The 17329-nt window shown below is 40.4% G+C and overlaps 1 protein-coding gene across 1 annotated transcript in view; it reads right to left on the bottom strand.

Moving 5' to 3' along the window:
* SCUBE1 (signal peptide, CUB domain and EGF like domain containing 1) overlaps positions 1-17329 on the bottom strand; it is a 1434630-nt gene that overhangs the window by 1309733 nt on the left and 107568 nt on the right. The window lies entirely within an intron of this gene.

Here is a 17329-nt window from a genome sequence, read left to right as displayed (position 1 = left end):
CAGCATGGCAATGAAAATGGAGAATTTAGAGAACTTGATTAAGAACAGGAACTTAAGGTTTATAAATTTCCCGCAGGTTTCTTTAAATTCTCCAAGAGATATGTTTAGGAGATATCTTTTGGATGTTTTGCAAATAGCTGAAAATGCAATACCTCCGATTACAAAGATTTTTTATCTACCTAAGCGAAGAAGATCACTGGCACAATCAGAAAGGGAGATTTCACCCGAGTCTATACAGAATCAACCATTGAATATCTCAAACATTCTGGAGACTTCAGACACAGATTTGGCAATACCAGCAACGTTAATAGTGACGCTCGCACTGGAACACGATAAAGAATGGTTATTGCGATTATGTCTTCGACATAGGACTGATTTATTCCTCGGTTGTAACATAAGAGTTTTTCCGGATGTCTCGCGAGAGACACAGAAAAGGAGGAAGGCCTTTTTACTATTAAGATCTCAGGTTTTGCAAATTGGGGGGGCGTTTTACTTAAAGTTTCCATGCAAATGCATAAAGTATAATAACAATACATATATTTTCTTTGACCCTCCCCAATTGACGCAGTTCCTAATAGGGAAGACTGTTGTGGCACCAGCCTCCTCGAACACAAATGTTGTAAGTTCCTTATAGTTATTTAGTCTCTGTATTTACCGAGCTTATTTCCTTATTATTGTAGTAAAAGAAATTTTGCGATTTCTATAGGTTGAGTATAACTGTCCCCTCCTATATTTGAGGACTTTATACAGAGATATATAAGATTGTATTTCTTTATTGGGAATTTGTTTTTGAATGAAGATTGTTATCCCTGTATTTCTTTTCAAGATGTAATCTTGTTAAATTTTTAAAATGCATAAAGACGCTCAATTTTGCCAGCGTCTGTTCTCGAGCCCGTTGACAGCCACGGGCTCGGAAACCGGACGCCGGCAAAATTGAGCGTCTGGTTTTCGACCCGACAGCCACGGGCCAACTTCAAATATCGCCATGATATTAAGTTGGAGGGTGCACAGAAAAGTAGTTTTTACTGCTTTTCTGTGCACTTTTCCGGTGCCCAAAGAAATTAGCATCTACCTTTGGGTAGGCGCTAATTTCTGAAAGCAAAATGTGCGGTTTGGCTGCACATTTTGCTTTGTGAATCACGCGGGAATACCTAATAGGGCCATCAACATGCATTTGCATGTTGAGGGCGCTAATAGATTCGGCGTGTTGGACGCACGTTTTCAGCCCCTTACTGAATAAGGGGTAAGGGAAAACACGCGTCCAATGGCAGGTTAACAGTGCGCTCCGGAGCGCACTGTACTGTATCGGCCCGATTGTCAGGTAATATAGAGAATAATGTTTCCATTGTTGCCAAATCTGTGCTAGGCTCCAACTGACCAGGAGGGTTTAGGCCACCAATTCTGCTCCTACTGTTCAAATCTGGGCCATGCTCCAGGCTCTCTTTCTGTTTCATTTAGGGTTTTCTCACAGACTTTCTACTTCCACCATGCTTCAAATAATAATGTTTAGAATAAAGAGTCAAAGAAGCATTGAAAATGTAACTTTATTTTAACTTATAAACGGTCTTGGTATTTTCTCCATTTGCTTTTTTACTACATGTAATTTTATGTTTGCAAAGCAGTTTATAAAAAATATGCAACATTGTTATTGTTGAACAATCATGCAAATCAACTCAGATATTTTGCAGTAGCAAAATCATGCATGTAAACATCGATTTTCCATGAGAGGTGTAGTTAAGATTTTTTGCAATAATGTCAGTGGTGTTATGCCAAAATCCATCAATCACTGTCCACTGCCATGTGCAAGGACCTAGGCTCAATTTCTGGGCTAGGACTCCGGGCTGAGGATCAATTCCATGGGTCAATCAGGACTGGGAATGTTGAGGTGGCAGCAATTATAGATCCCATGGAGAGATGTTTGGCCACTAGATGTTGTTTTTGTGTAATGTCTGGAGACTTTAGGGCTAATTATTGCAGGGTTCTTGAATGACATGTGGATCATGGCATCTGGCTGAAGACTGTCACTGAAATGTCTGGGCTAGGTGACTTAGCAGAGGGTATAAAAATAAGTAAAATGTCCCTGAATTGTTTCATCTATGTATTTCAGGCAAAACCAAAATCTTAATTAAAAATAAATAAATATTGAAAGCATATTTGCAATTTACTCCTTAAGTTTGGCATACATAAAAAAGCTGGTTACCCATTCCTTGAATTGCATGTGAGATAGCAAAACAAAGAAGGCTACCTACAGTGCATACAACAGTTTTACAGTCTTTGATTAGTAACTGTGGTGCTCCAACAAGCTACAGCAAAGTAACTTCCTGATCATAAGTCTTTTTGGATTTACAACATGATATCAAACATCATTTCACCCACCACATCCAAATCACCAGCTATTTCCACTACAATTCCATCTTGTCAGTTCAAAGGGAAATGTTTAGCTCAACATGTAATCATGGAAATTAATGCAACCACTCTGAAAACAGATTTTGGTTCTTTTTTTTCTTCACTGTGTAAGTTGCATATGTGTCTTAAATCACAGAAATGAGAAACTTTAAACAAATACATCCATCAATATAATTTTTTTTTAAATGAAAACTATGTGCAACATTGGATGTATAAGGAACACAAAAGTCAAATCTTGCAGGCATACAGGAAATGAGGAGCTCCTGCACTAAGATCAAAAAGTCCAAATTTTCCAGGACCTTTCAAGTAGGGTGGTGATCAAGCACAAAGAATTTTCACAGTGGGTGTGAGTAATCCCATTGACTGTGTATAAGAAAGATATTTAACATAAATTCCATATGCAGTAAATTTTTCTGAAAAGGGAAGAAGGCAAGGCTTCCCATAAATAAGTTGATGATTCCAAAAGAGGATAGTAGAATGGGTTTTCCTAACTTCAGATTTTACAATATGGCATGTCATCAGTGCTATGCAGGAGATTGACTGTTAGATCCTAGTAATTACACAGCAATAGAATTGGAAAGGGCTATATTTTCCCTTTAATTTTACATATATATTACATGCCTGCAAATGATGGGCTATCTAGTTGTGTGGTTTCATCTATAGTGGTTAGATCAAGGTGGGATGCATGGCTATATGACAATTTGGGGGTCTTTTACTAAGCATTTTTCCCATAGACACAAAATGGGAAAAAAAGCCCTTTATAAATGACCCCCTTTGTTTCCATGACTAACCATATATCCCTTTACTTGCTTCTCACAGGTAAATTAGATTTTCCTCTAGAAGACATGTATGCTATTTCTAAGAAAATTTGTCATGAAAAACTAAATTGTTACTAACTTTATTCACGTAAATACTAAACCTTTGAGTCCTGCAAAACCCAATTAAGGTTTGCTGACACAGATTTCTTTGAATATTTGCAAGATAGGAACTCTCTCACTCACTTGATCCAAGAGATCCAGCTACCCATTTCATACTATGCATTTGGGATTTTGATTAAGCTGTATGTTTCTCATAAATGTTCTGGTTTTATAAAATTTCATAACACTCAGGAGTGTGCTTATAGCAGTGATGTGGCAGAAAGATCTGGGTATTCCTTTGGAAGAATATCAAATGAGACTGTATCCTATCAATTTATTATAACACAAAAAAAGTGGTATTGTAGGAAATGCAATTGTGGATTTTGCATAGAATAATAATTGCACCTTTAAGGGCAGATATGATGGGCTTAACTCAATCTAGCCAATGTTTAAAATGTCACCAGCCAGAGGTGACTTTGCTGCATTGTATGAGGATCCTGTGTGCAATATTGCCCTCCTGCCTGCAGGGGTCCTCAGTAGGGCACAGTACGAGCTTTGCTGGCTTGCCTTAAAGGCCCAGGAGTCAGCACTTTCACGCCTTAAAAGCCTGCCTTAGAGTCTCCCTTACTCCTTGCTGTGTCCATTTTAAGTGCCTTGTCTTAGCCCTTTCCTAAGTCCCTGTTCTTTGCTATTATTCCTTGTGTGGCCCCAGTATAGTGGCCACCTGGTTTGTTTGTGTTCCTCTATTCTGTGTAGCTCCTGTCTTGTTGTCCTGTTTGTAGTTTGGCCTTATATTGGCCTTCTGGTCCCTTTGTTGTTTATCCTGTCTCTCCCTCTGGGCTTGGTTGTTTGTATTGTTTGTCTGTCTTACTGTGATACACAAACGTAACACCTTTTTCTTCCTGCTGCTTGCAGCTAGCCTTGCTCCAGTGGGTGTCCTTCAGTCCTTGCCCTTGCAGTTTACCACCAGTGCCCTTGCAATGCCTGCCACCACCAGAACCTGCAGACTAAACCCAAGGGGGATGTGGCCATTAGAGGCAAAAAACTTAGCACCACTGTTTCTGCTTTAACCAGCCCTGTTACTGAAGCCAGTAACAGGGCTGGTTAAAGCCCTGTTACTGGCTTTATGGGGTAAGCCCCTCCCGTCTTGGAGGGGCTTACCCCATAACCAGCCTGAGGGACTGTCCTTTGATTCTTAGGTTTTGGAAGTGTTTAATAAGAGAACTGGCTATTATGACCCAAAAATCCATATCAAAATCATGTGGCTGAGGAGATACAAGGTTACTTCTGTTTTCCATGGTAAAACAACTTTTAGAGGAAGCCTTATAAATGTCAGCAGAGATTGATATTGTATTTCATCAGCTCTGCTGCATCAGCTAGAAGTTTTTATAGATTATTATTGACATTTGATGCTATTGTATAATTGCATGTTTTAGTTGTTGCCATATAGTTATTGATGTATATGGGGCAGAAAGGGTGAAAATGGATTGCAAAATGGATTGATATCATGGCAAAGTTTTTCAGTAACGATAGTATAAAAAGGCTCTCTCAGCATAAAGTTTATTTACCTATAATAATCCACCAAGAATAGGATGGCAAATGTGTTACTATAGTTCTAATGGTATATACAAAATTCTCAGTGAACTCAATAATCTAAAGATAAAGCACAAATTCTATTTTCCAAATTAGTGTTGTATATAAAAGCATTATTTTCTTCAGTACAAAAATGATTTCATCTTTTCAACTGGTTTCCAAATGGAGCCCTTCTTCCACCAGCTAGTCTGATACAGGGGCTCACTTGGGAGTGCTGGAGCCAAATTGTGGCCCATGCTCCCAGGTTCTTTCCTGATAGGACAGAAGTCTTTCGAGGCCCTTAGGCTTTTGAGAGGTCTTCAGACCGTGTGGCAGTTATTTTTGCTGGAAGGTGTCAGATGTTGTTCAAAATAAATACTTTACTGGAGGATTGATGCAGATGAATAAAACCTAAGTTAAGTAACTATTTTCAACCAATACATCACATAGATTTATGTGCCTAAGAGTGAGGGACCTAAATTTAGGACATCTATTCATTTTTCTAGATTTAGGTTCCTAAATTAGATGACTAGTTCCCAAAATCAGTCTTAGGTTCCAAATTTGTTTTCCCACACCAAGGGCCAGAAAATCTGGCCCAAACTCCCCCTGCACACGCCGAGCCTATGTTGAGTAGGCTCGGCAGCATGCGCAAGCCCCGGGACGCGCGTAAGTCCCGGGGCTTTCCTGAGGGTGTGTGTCAGGGGGCGTGTCGCGGCTGGCACGTCATCGGGGGAATTCTGGGGCATGGCCACGGCCTCCAGACCAGCCCCCGGACCTTGACGCGCCAGCGGCCGGCCAAATGCGTGCAAGTTACGCCTGCTTCGAGCAGGCGTAACTTGTACAACAAAGGTAGGGGGGGTTTAGATAGGGCCGGGGGGAGGTCAAAGGAAAGTTACCTCCGAGGCCGCTCCAATTTCGGAGCGGCCTCAGAGGGAACGGAGGCAAGCAGCGCAGCTCGGCGCGCGCAGGCTGCCAATTTTGGGCAGCTCGGCGCGCGCAGGCTGCCAATTTTGGGCAGCCTTGCGCGCGCTGATCCTGGATTTTAATGGATACGCGCATATCTATTGAAATCCTGCGTACTCTTGTTCGCGCCTGGTGCGCGAACAAAAGTACACGTGTGCACAAATTTCTAAAATCTACCCCCAAATCTGCACCATAGCCACTCATATTTTAGGGTCTTAAATTTAGGTACACAGCCCTAGTAAATTTTCAAATGGTCAATTTAGGAACCTAACTCCAAAAGTTAGGAGCATAAATTATTTGAAAGTGCTAAGAAGACACGAGGTAAAACAGTGCATGCCTTCATTAGCATGGGATTTCCATATGAGGCCACTAACGAATACACACAGTTCTAAATTTTTTTTGTGTGCAAAAATCCTTGCTGCATCAACAGTAAACTTTGTGCACAAAAACCATGCACATAGCTACAGGTTAACTCTGTGCTGTGCAGAGTTCACCGTATTCATCAGCCTCTAAGCTTGCAGTTTTTCTGAGTACCAAAGCACTATACTACAGAATGGTTATAAAGAGAGAAAAGTTCGTTTTTACTCTGGGTCATACTATGTATTGGTTATTAATTTATCCATTTTATATTCTGTGAAACTATAATAGTCAGTGTGGATTACATATATATATATGAATAATAAATACAAAATATAACATTGTTAAAAATTTTTGAAACAAACATATATAATAAAAAACAAAACAAAATCAATCATCAATATTGCTCAGCATTCTTGCCTGTATGTAACCCCTGCTTAGGATGGCTACTAAATACCAAGGGGCCATAAAAGAATGTATAGTTCTTTGGGGGCTGGATCTACATGCTAGCTCTCACATAAGTCTCTTTTCTCTAAGGCCTGAGTCCTTTGTTGGTGGGAAAGAAGAAAATCTTCCTTCTGGGCCTGAAGTGACAGGGAGTCCTCTGTAATGCTTTTCCCTCGGAGAGATATGACCCTGTTATGACTGAGTGTGATAAGGTACAAAAAACACACTAGTTAAGTGTCCAAAAGTAACTTTACTGAGGGTGAATTCATATTTATTTATTTATTTATTTGAAGCTTTTATATACCGAGGTTTAGCACATGCCTTCACCCCGGTTTACATTGAAACGAAACAATGATACATAGAACAATTTGAGAAACAAAAAGTATATGCAAATAGCATATGGAGTAGGTTGTAACAGGAAATAACTAAAAATAACTTATATGAATAAATATGAATATATAAATATAAATATAAATATGAACTCATATGAATAAATGGCACCACAGCTGGTCTTTTCCTGTTTACAGTCCTTTATCTGTGCAAGGATCTCTTAATCCAGGGCAGAGAAAACTCTCGCTCTCCAGGGCATGGTTAAATGAGATTTCCAGGTGGACAAGGTATTCTTGTAGGCAAGACAAATCCCCCCAAACTGGTAAAAAAAAAAAAATGGTAACACGGTCTCTGCACAGAGAGTCCCAAGTTTCCTCGCTCCCAGAAGTGAAGGCTCCAAGTGGGGGTCCTCAATAGGTCTCAGTTTTCGGTCTTACTGACAGTTCTCCAATGGTTGTGCTCAAACTAATCCCAAGATGGAAGGAATCCACACTGGAACACACATCTCTTGATGTTCCTCTCTCCAGGAAGGAAGTGGGCAGCAGAGTTCTTCTTCTCTGCCCTTCTAATAAAAAATCTTTTTTTCCAAAACACACCAGAAGGACCGTGCTGCAGGTCACCACCATTCGTCAGTCCTCACAGGGAAGGGGTAGATCTTCCCTACCGAGGGCTCCCCCTAGAGAGAGGTTTCCCCATGACATTTCCCAAGCAACACTAGGAATACTGCAGGCTTCTTACAAAGAAACCCTAAGAGTCAAGGTGTGGACTGCAAAGATATCTTCCTTGCCCATCTACCCAGGGACTGTAGCCAAGGTGTCACAGTTCCAAGAATAGCCAATAATGAACAGAGGCAAAACTCCTGACTTCCTTCAAACTCCAAAACTAAACTATACTGTACCCAGAGTTCTCAGGAGATCCCATCCCAGCACCCTCAAAGGGAGAGGCTGTACCAAATGGTGCCTCCCCTAAAACTCTAACCTGTCTGTCTTTAGCTAAAGAAGTTAACTAGGGCCTTTTAGTAATGAATCCAAGTGGGTCATTACATGTATAGGGGTAGATTTTAAAAGGGTGCGCGCGGGCGTACATGTGTGTGCTCTACCCGGAGCGCACACATGTACTCCTGATTTTATAACTTGCGCGCTCAAGTTATAAAATCGGGGGTCGGTGCACGCAAGGGGGTGCACAATTGGGGCTGAAGTAAGTTGCGCACACCGGCCGACTGCTGGCGCGTGATCCCTGGCACAGCAGCAAGTGGCTGCTATGCCAGGAGCCTATGACCCCGCCCCGGACCACCCCGTCCCCGCCCCTTTAGTAAAGCCCTGGGACCTACACGCGTCCTGGGGCTATAGGCCTGGCGCGCGTAACCTTTTGAAAATCCGGCCCATAATCTTTATATATATTCTGTCTTAATGATGCTCTCTACCTGTATAGGCCTGCTTAAAAACAAAACAAAAACAAAAAAACCCACCTTTATCTGTTTATGTAACTGCTCGTGTCAGAAACCCCAGTTTCCTGTGGCAAATTGTTTTCAAAATTGTGAGACAATTATGTGGGAAATTTGCATGTGTTTGCATATATTTGCAATTTAAATGTTACTCCTGGGTTAATTGTCCCAGAATAAAGGCCCCAGGAACCATACCTCAAACACAATCTCTTACAGTTAAATCTTCCCAAGGTGTTAATTCATCTGAGTGTACATGATTCCCTAAGCAAGGGGAAGACTAATCTTCTAGGCCTTGTGCATTATATTTAATAAATTTCACTGTAGAGTTATTATAAACAGCACTAACATTCATGACAACAATCATCATGCTGGAAGCATTGGATAGTTTATAAACATAACTTTTACTGATGAATGGTGAAATTGATAATGGTTCTTTACAGTTCTCATTATCCATAAGTTGATGTTATATTCTCAGTTCTTAATACATTTGTGACTGTAGATTTCACTAAATTTATTTGGGTGATAAAGCCATATTTTGTCAATTCTTCCCCTTCCTTATAGTTTAGAGCAAGTGGAGAACTTCCCTCCGATATGGTTGGTAAGCATGGGCTCTTCTCCAATTTAGAAGTTACTTAAAGTATAGGCACAATTCTTGCTATTTTCTTCCTTCTCCTTACTTCTCACAGGATGCCTGATTTGTACCTGGTTTACTCCTCTTATCTCCTTGAAATGATAGTGAACGTAAGGATAGGTCTATGCACTCTCCCACTCTCTCCTTTACTGCTTCCTCCAGAAATGGATGAAAACCTATTTCTTCTCAAGAACTAAGCAAAGTCTGCTATGCTCTTTGATTGAGACCCACAACTTCTCTAGTTAGCATACACTGAGCCCCCGGTTGAGTACTCAGGTATGTTAAAACACAAAAAATTCAAAAGGGAAAACCATAGTAACAGAGAATGACAGCAGATAAAGACTAAATGGTCCATCTAGTCTGCCCAGCAAGGTGTTTTGTTTTAAGAGTAGCAACTGCCATTCCATGCAGGCCAACCCCAAGCCTTCCAAGGGCAGAAGAAACTGCCGCTCTGTACAGGCTACTCCCAAATTTTCTGCTAATATGGAGGGTAGAAAATCTCATATCTCAAGAAACTAAATAATTAGCAGGTTTCCAGACATGGGCCTCAAAGTTTCAGACACAATCTATCACAAGGTAAAAGCTCTTTGTCTCCATTCTTAACCCAGGTCCTCAATCCAAGAGATCTCAGAGACCTTGCTTCTTAAAAATAAACAAAATCAGGGATTAGCCATGGACATGCTGTCCTTGGAAGGATCAACAAAAACATTCTACAACAGAAGATAGTGGTTAGGGTTTATATAGCATAGGAGCACACCACTTTCCATCTCTCATATGGGTGAACTACAAACCCACGCTAACAACTTTTCTATTTTTCCTATGCCAATGGTACAATCTGTTTGTTTTCTGGTAGAGATCTGGTAGGATCTCTACATAAATAGTGCTTTTATTTTTTACTTTATACAAATAAATTTGTTTTCTGACATTTCTGTGTACAATTTCTGTGGTTCTTTTTATAGATTGAAAGGGATCTTAGTGATTAGGGCAAGAGGAAGGAAGAGATGCAATCTAGGAATGGGCAGAGAAGAGATTGAAGAAGAGAGAAATGAAGAAAGAATGCAGGAAGGGTAGAGAGGAGGACAGAAGGAGAGGGAGGATAGGATGAGGGATTCATGAAGGATAAGGAAAGGAAATGAGGAGAATAGGATAGGAGGGAGAAAGGAGAGATTAGGAGTGAAGAAGTGGAAGAAAGGGAGAACTGGGGATGGGATGGAAGAAAAGGAGGCAAACTTGGGATGAAGAAAAGAAGGAGGAAAGAGGGCAGAATAAGGATGTGATGGAGAAGGAAAAGGAGGGAAGATTGGGATGGGGTGGAGAAGGAAGCTACAACCCTCCCCCCATCAAACCCCAATCCCCCTCTTATCCCCTCACTCTCCCTACCTAATCCACTCACTCCCATGTCGGGCTTTTAAATTTCACCTAAATATGTTTAAATAAACATGGAAATTCTGAGTCAGGTGACAATATTAATAAGTTGTAGCTAAAAGACTCCTGAGAAAGCTATATTTTTACACTCTTTCTAAAATGAGGATCATTAATGTTAAGGCAGGCCTCTTTAGCCAAAGAATTCCATAATTCAGGAGCAATGCACTTAAAAATCTAATCTCCTTGTACTTTCAAGCCTGACTTCAGATAGAAGGGATTTATTTTGATTAAACACTGTTTGTAAAGACGGTATACAAACACTTTTAAAGAAAGAAAGAAAGAAAGAAAGAAAGAAATAAATAAATGTATTTATTTATTTGGGTGTTTTATATACAGTCATTACAAAATCAGATCACAATGGTTTACAAAATTATCTTATGGTTGCTGGGTCAACATTCCCATTCTGTTTCAATGCTCATATTCTAGGTTGATTTAACAGCACGTACATTTTAAAGCAAATATATTTCTAGGTTGACTATCAAATCTATTTCATTTCAAGAGTAAATGAGTATTCTGGGTCAATACATCAACATTAATTGGGGTGCTTTGAAGTAGAATTATAACCTAAGATTTCCATTACATTATCCATCATGTTATATTCAGAATACATCACTCAATACTTATTACTCAGGCCTGGATTTTCTAAGGTCACAGACCTTAGAAAATCCAGCGGTAACGGGGGGCGGGGGGGTGAAGCGGGGGCGGGCCTGCGAATGCTGGCAGCCATCACACCACTGCAGTGCGCTGGCTGCCAGCTTTCGCACCGAATAACTACACCATAAAGGTGTAGTTATTCAGCGCGAAACTGCAGGCGATAAGGATCCTTACCTTTCGCCGCCACCGATGTCTGCGCAGCATCGGCCCCGGTGCCGCCCCGACTCCTCCTCTTCCGGGGCTGACTTTTCATGTGCGATCACTTTTGAAAATGACCCCCTCAGTTTGTTAGCATAGTCTTATGTTCCGACAGCTATGTTATTAGCATATTGGAGTTTTACATTAGTTCGTATGCATTTATAAAGAGCCATATTTTTAGTTCTCGTTTGAAACACTTTCTTTCTGTTATCTGGCGTAGCAACTCTGGACGATAGTTCCATAGTCTGGGGCCTGCTATGGAAAACATTCTGTCTCTTATTTGTATTAGGTGTGTGTTTCGAATTGTGGGCACCTTTAGAATTCCTTTGTTTTGCGATCTTAAGGCTCTCTGTGGGGTGTAAGGTTAAAGAGTCACTCCTATTAGACATGGGTTAATGTTGTTGATAATATTAAAAATTAGAGATAATACATTATTTATTTTTATTTATTTATTTAGAATTTTTATATACCGAAGTTCTTGTTGGGAAACAAATCAATCCGGTTTACAGTGAATTCTGGATTGTACAGGAAGCCAGTGCAGTGCTATCAGCAAGGGGGTGATGTGGTCAAATTTCCTTGCCCCTAGTAAAATTTTGGCTGTGGCATTTGTAGTAATTGTAGTGGTTTTAGTAGTCCTGTGGGTAGGCCTAGTAATAGGGAGTTGCAGTAATCTATGTTTGAAAATATTAGTGTTTGTAAAACCATGCAGAAGTCTTGTATTTTTAGCAAAAGTTTCAGCCTGTGTAGTATTCTCAGCTTGGTGTATTCTGATTTAATTGCTTTACTTATATGTTTTTTCGTTCAAAGGTTCTCATCAAATCTAAATTTCTAGATCTCATACTTGATCAGAGGTTGTAATGCTAAAATTTCCTAGGTCTAAGTTTCGGGGTTTGATTAATGTGGAGTTTCTCCTTAATCACATAATTTCAGGGTTTTTTTGTATTTAGCATTAGCTTCAATTGAGATCGTTTTTGTTGTATTGCCTTCATGTAGGTGGACAGGGGTGAAGCAGTTTTTTTCAAATGAATTGTCCAATGGTATGTACAATTGTATGTCGTCTGCATATAGGAAGAAGTTGATTCCTAGACCCACTAGGGGTAGCGTGTATTTGCTGAATAGTATAGTTGAGAGTCTAGATCCCTGGAGAACACCTGAGTTGATTGGGAAGGTGTCTGATAAGTGATTGTCTAATTTTACTTGGAATGATCTGTCAGGAAAGAAGAGAACCAGTTGTTGACCTTTCTGCCTATACCAATTTTTTTTCAACTCATGGCATAATAAGATGTGGTTCACGGTGTTGAAGGCTGCTGTAAGATTGATTAGTACCAGGATATAGGATTCATCATTGTCAAATCCCTGTAGTACATGGTCGGAAAGGAGATGAGTAGGGTTTCTCTTCTGAAGCCCAATTGGTTTGGGTATATTGTTGTCTTCTAAGTAGCTGTCTAATTGTGATAGCACTGCTTTTTCTAGGACTTTAGCAAAGAAAGGCAGGTTGGAGATTGGTCGATAATTGTCCCAATCATCAATTCTACCATTTTTAGGAGGCAGTATTGATAGTCAATAGAAGTTCTATTTTCTCTCTCTCCATCTCAACTAAATGTATTTGATTAATGTGGATAAGTAAATGCTCCCCCTGATTATGGGTTATGAAATGGAGATGTAAAAGGATATGGTAATTATTATGTTATTATATATTACATCTGTATTTCTTCTTGACATTTTTTGTTTAAAAGTTTAAATGAAAATTCAATAAAGAAAAAATTGAAAAAAAAAATTTTGATCATCATTATGATTGTTGGAATTATTACACTGTGTACTAATTTCAGAGAACTTATGGGGACTGGGTCCAGTGGGTAGACAGCTGGTTTAAGTTTTGTAATGATTTGGTTAGTTTCAAGTTTGGATACTATGTTGAAAGTGTTCCATTTTGCTTGCTCATGTTTTTCTTCCTGTTCTTTTGTTGGTAAGCAGGTGGATAATTGTGTTTTTAACCTACTAATTTTGTCTAGCAATGATATGGCATATTCATTGCAGGAGTTCTTTGTAAAGTTGTGGTTATTTGTGATGGATGTAGATGGGTCCTTGATTAGGTTTTGGACTGTTTCAAATAGTAGTTTGGAATTGAATATAACACCATGAATCTCTTTAGCATAATAGTCATTTTTTGCTTTATTGATTTGTTCACAGCATTTTGTTAGAGATTTGTATATTGGCATTTCCACCATAGCTTTTCAGATTTTCTCAGGGTTTGTTTGGTGTGTCTTAGCTCTTCATTATAACAAGGTTTCTTAATTTTACAGATGTCTCGTTCATTTTGGAAAGTTTTTTCTTGGGCTAGGCATAGGGTATTGGCTATCTCGTTGATGATTTTATCCCAGGAGTCAAAAGCTGAAGAGGCTTTATCATATTTAAGGTCAGTTATCTTATTTTTAATAGTTTCTTCAAGGATTTTCGGTTCTATCTTTTCGCTGTATGTGAATGATTGATTAATATGTGAAACTGTTTTCTGTGTGCTGAGGGGGGACATTTCTGTTTTTATTAGTTGATCCTCAGACCAGGGTAGTATGTAGTGGATGCATTGATTTTCAGTTCTTGTGACTGGCAAATATTAGGTCAAGGGTGTATCCTGCTTTATGAGTGGGGTTGGTTATAAATTGCCCATTGCTTCCATTGTATCTAGGAAGATTTCACTTGCGATGTTTTTAGGTATGCGGTCTACATGTAAGTTAAAGGCCCAAACGATTATTGTGGATTCAGGAGATGGAAATGCTTTTGTGAAAATTTCAGTTAGGAGTGAGCAATCTTTTTGGAGTGTTCCAGGTGGGCAATAGACGGTACCTATATTTGTGTTGATTGTAATATTGCCACCTCATATGGGGGGTTAATCTTTACTTTATAGGGTTTGAGTTTGAGGTTTTTTTTGGGGGGGAGGGGGTTGGGTTTTTTTGGGGTTTTTTGGGTTTTTTTACACAGATTATTAAAAGACCCCTGCCTTTATGTTTGTGTCTAGGGAAATGAAAGATATCATAATTGGGGTTATCAATCTGATTTAAGAGAATGTTATCACTGTCTAAAAGCTCCCTCAGCTGATCATAGACATTGGGTGAGTTTGTATGGAGTTAAATCAAATTTATTTAATATTGTGAACCAGAATCATTTAAAAACTTAAAAATAAACTGTCAGCAATATTTTACAAGTAGCTAATCTAAGTTTCTTGATTAGCTTGTGACAGCACTTTGTACTGCTTACAAGCCAGGCTGCTGCCTTTTCTGTTAGCTGCACTTTTTTGGACTTCTTTTGCGGAAGACCAATTGGTGCAGTGGACACACTTTGTCCCGGGGCTAAGTCCCAGTTCTCTTCCACCAGTCCTTTTAAACCCTAGGGCATGGAATCTCTTCACTGGGGGGGGGGGGGAAGAGGAGTGGCTTAATTTCCTGGGCCCAATGCATGCAGGGGGGTTGGGGTCAGTTCTCACATAAGTCACTCTCAGAAGGTTGGATTTCACATTGGTAAAATAGATGGAGCCTTGCAGTGGTGTTCAAAACAAATTTATTGTAACTTAATATGAGGTCCAGTCCAAAAATAGAAAAAAAAAAATCAAAATACAAAGGATAATGAAAACTCCTCCTCTTTTCTCAACCTCTGAGCCAGTGTCCAGAATCCTTTCCCAGTGGGCAGAGATGGATTTTGGAGTTTGCTACCCCTGGGCATTGTTGCAGCTGTTGCTCCTCCCCCCTTTCCTGATAAGGTCAGACAATAGTGAGCAGGTGGTGTAAGGCATAACTCCACAGTTTGCTGTGGTAGCTCAGGTATAGATTTTGTGGCAAAACCTAGAAAAATCTGAAGCACATTGGCAAATGTTTCAATCTTTCTTGTTGTAAAATATAAGTAATTTTACAACCTTGTTTGTTTCTGTATAATTTATTTTTTTATTAGATGAGGAAAAGTGATCTTAACTGTTAGTACAGGAAGGAGATCTCAGGGATGGGCAAAAGAGAAGGAGAGGGTGGTAGGGCCAGGGATGGGGATGGATAGAGAAAAGCAGGAGGCCTAGCAATGGGTTGAGAAGGTGAAAGGACTGAGGATAGGAGGGAGGAGTGTCAGAAGGAAAGAGGACTGGGGATGGTGAGGATGAGAGTTGGAGAAGATCAAGGAAAAGGGGAAAATCAGGAATCTGGGCTGGGAGGAAAAGAAAGAGGGAGGAAAGTTCTGGGATTGAGAAAGGAGGAATGGAGTAGGAAATGTTGGAGGGTGGGTTACAGGATCTGGAAAGAAGGCAGAAGGGAGGATCCATGATCTGGGGGATAGAATCTGAAATTAAAGGAGAGGGAACTTCAATTGCAGTGGTGGGGGAAGGGGAAGGAGGAGATATCCTTACTCTACTCTGGTCCTGCTACCCCTTACAACTGCTCTCTATTCTCTCAATCTGGCACATACATACCAGCATCAATCTCTTCTCTCCCTCTCTCACACCCACACGTCCTCCTTCCCCCCATCTGATCAACTCATCTCTCAGCCTCTCTTCTCACCCCAATGATCCCCATTCAGCCCCTCCTATTCTTACCAAAATGATCCCGCTTTGCTCTCTGTGCTCCAGGCTCAATCCCTTCCCATTTTATTCCCTGCATGCTGCCTAGGAAGGGAGGGGCTGGATCAGGAAGCAGAGGGATATTCTTTCAGCACAGCTAAAAGGCAGTAAATCTTCAGCCAGTCTGCTACCCCTCCCCCCACACACACACTCAGATTTCTGCTGTCCTAGGCACAGCCTAGTCTGCCTATTGATAAATACAGACCTGCCAGTGGCAAGGTGGGGTGGGTTGGAGAAAAAAAAAAACCTTTTCCAAGTGCAGGGAGATAGAGGTAGGAAAATTCTCCCTTCCACTCAGAGGCAAATCTCAAAAAACTGCTTTCCAAATTCTGTTCTTATTTGTGGGACACTGCTAACCCCACTTTTACAGGGCAGAGGGAACAGCAGTACCCAGGCAGCAGTAACTCTGCTTTAACTAGGTGCAGAGAACAGAGCCGAAGCCCACATCACTAACGGGGTAAAAGCCCTACCAGAATGCGAGCAGGTCAACACAGAACCCACTATCTTCAATACAAAAATCTACTCTTCAAACTCTTCTGGAACAAGATATAATCCCTCAGAACAGGGAGGACACTGGTAAAGCCAAAAATTCACAGAAACCCCAAAGTAGCAGGCAAGGGTCATACTTGAGTTCTCTAGCAGCTACTCTCCTTCCTTTTTCAAAAGAAGACTACACCCAACTATACTGCTCACGCTCAGATAGCAGGTATTATAGCCTGAGCTCCAAACGATCATAGCAGTCCCTTGGTGTAAAACCAAAGAAAAGGTGGTAAGGGACGAATCGAAGTGTCCATCATACCAATATATAATGAATTGAAATATTCCAGGCATGGAAATACATAAGCATATATCACTATAACTCAACAGCATTAGCTATGTAAGAATGGGTGAAGTAATCTTTGCTAACACTAGAATATGAGGTTTCCTAGTTAGCAGAGAGGTTAACATTAAAAAAGAAAAAAAAAAAAAAGTTGAGTGCCTAAATAAAGGCACCTAAATCCTGAAGTTAGGCACTTATTTTCAGTCATAATGTTGAGATTACTTACCTGGTAATCTCCTTTTCCTTAGTGTATGCATATGGACTCAAAACAAATGGGTATAGTGTGCTCGTACCAGCAGTTGGAGACGGATCTGACGTCAGCACGGGTACATATACCCCCACAGGAAGTGAAGCAAATCAGTAATCTTCCTTGCAAAAGCTTTTATGGATATATGTGTGACTGACCGATCGATTAATCAACAGGATTACCCTGACCAATTGATGGTAGCTGGAGACCGTCAGTGTACTCAGCCGGAAGGCGTCGACACCCGGTAGGGTGGATGCCCTATATAAGAAAACATGGCTTACCGTGAGTCGGTGAATCCCCATGTATACTGGCAGCCGGGCGGGATGCTGAGTCCATCTGCATACACTAAGGAAAAGGAAATAATCAGGTAAGTAATCTCAACATTTC

Source organism: Rhinatrema bivittatum, chromosome 4 (assembly GCF_901001135.1).
Source record: "Rhinatrema bivittatum chromosome 4, aRhiBiv1.1, whole genome shotgun sequence".
Lineage (NCBI taxonomy): Eukaryota > Metazoa > Chordata > Amphibia > Gymnophiona > Rhinatrematidae > Rhinatrema > Rhinatrema bivittatum.
Note: the sequence above shows the minus strand (reverse complement) of the source record. Positions and strands in the feature narration are given on the sequence as shown.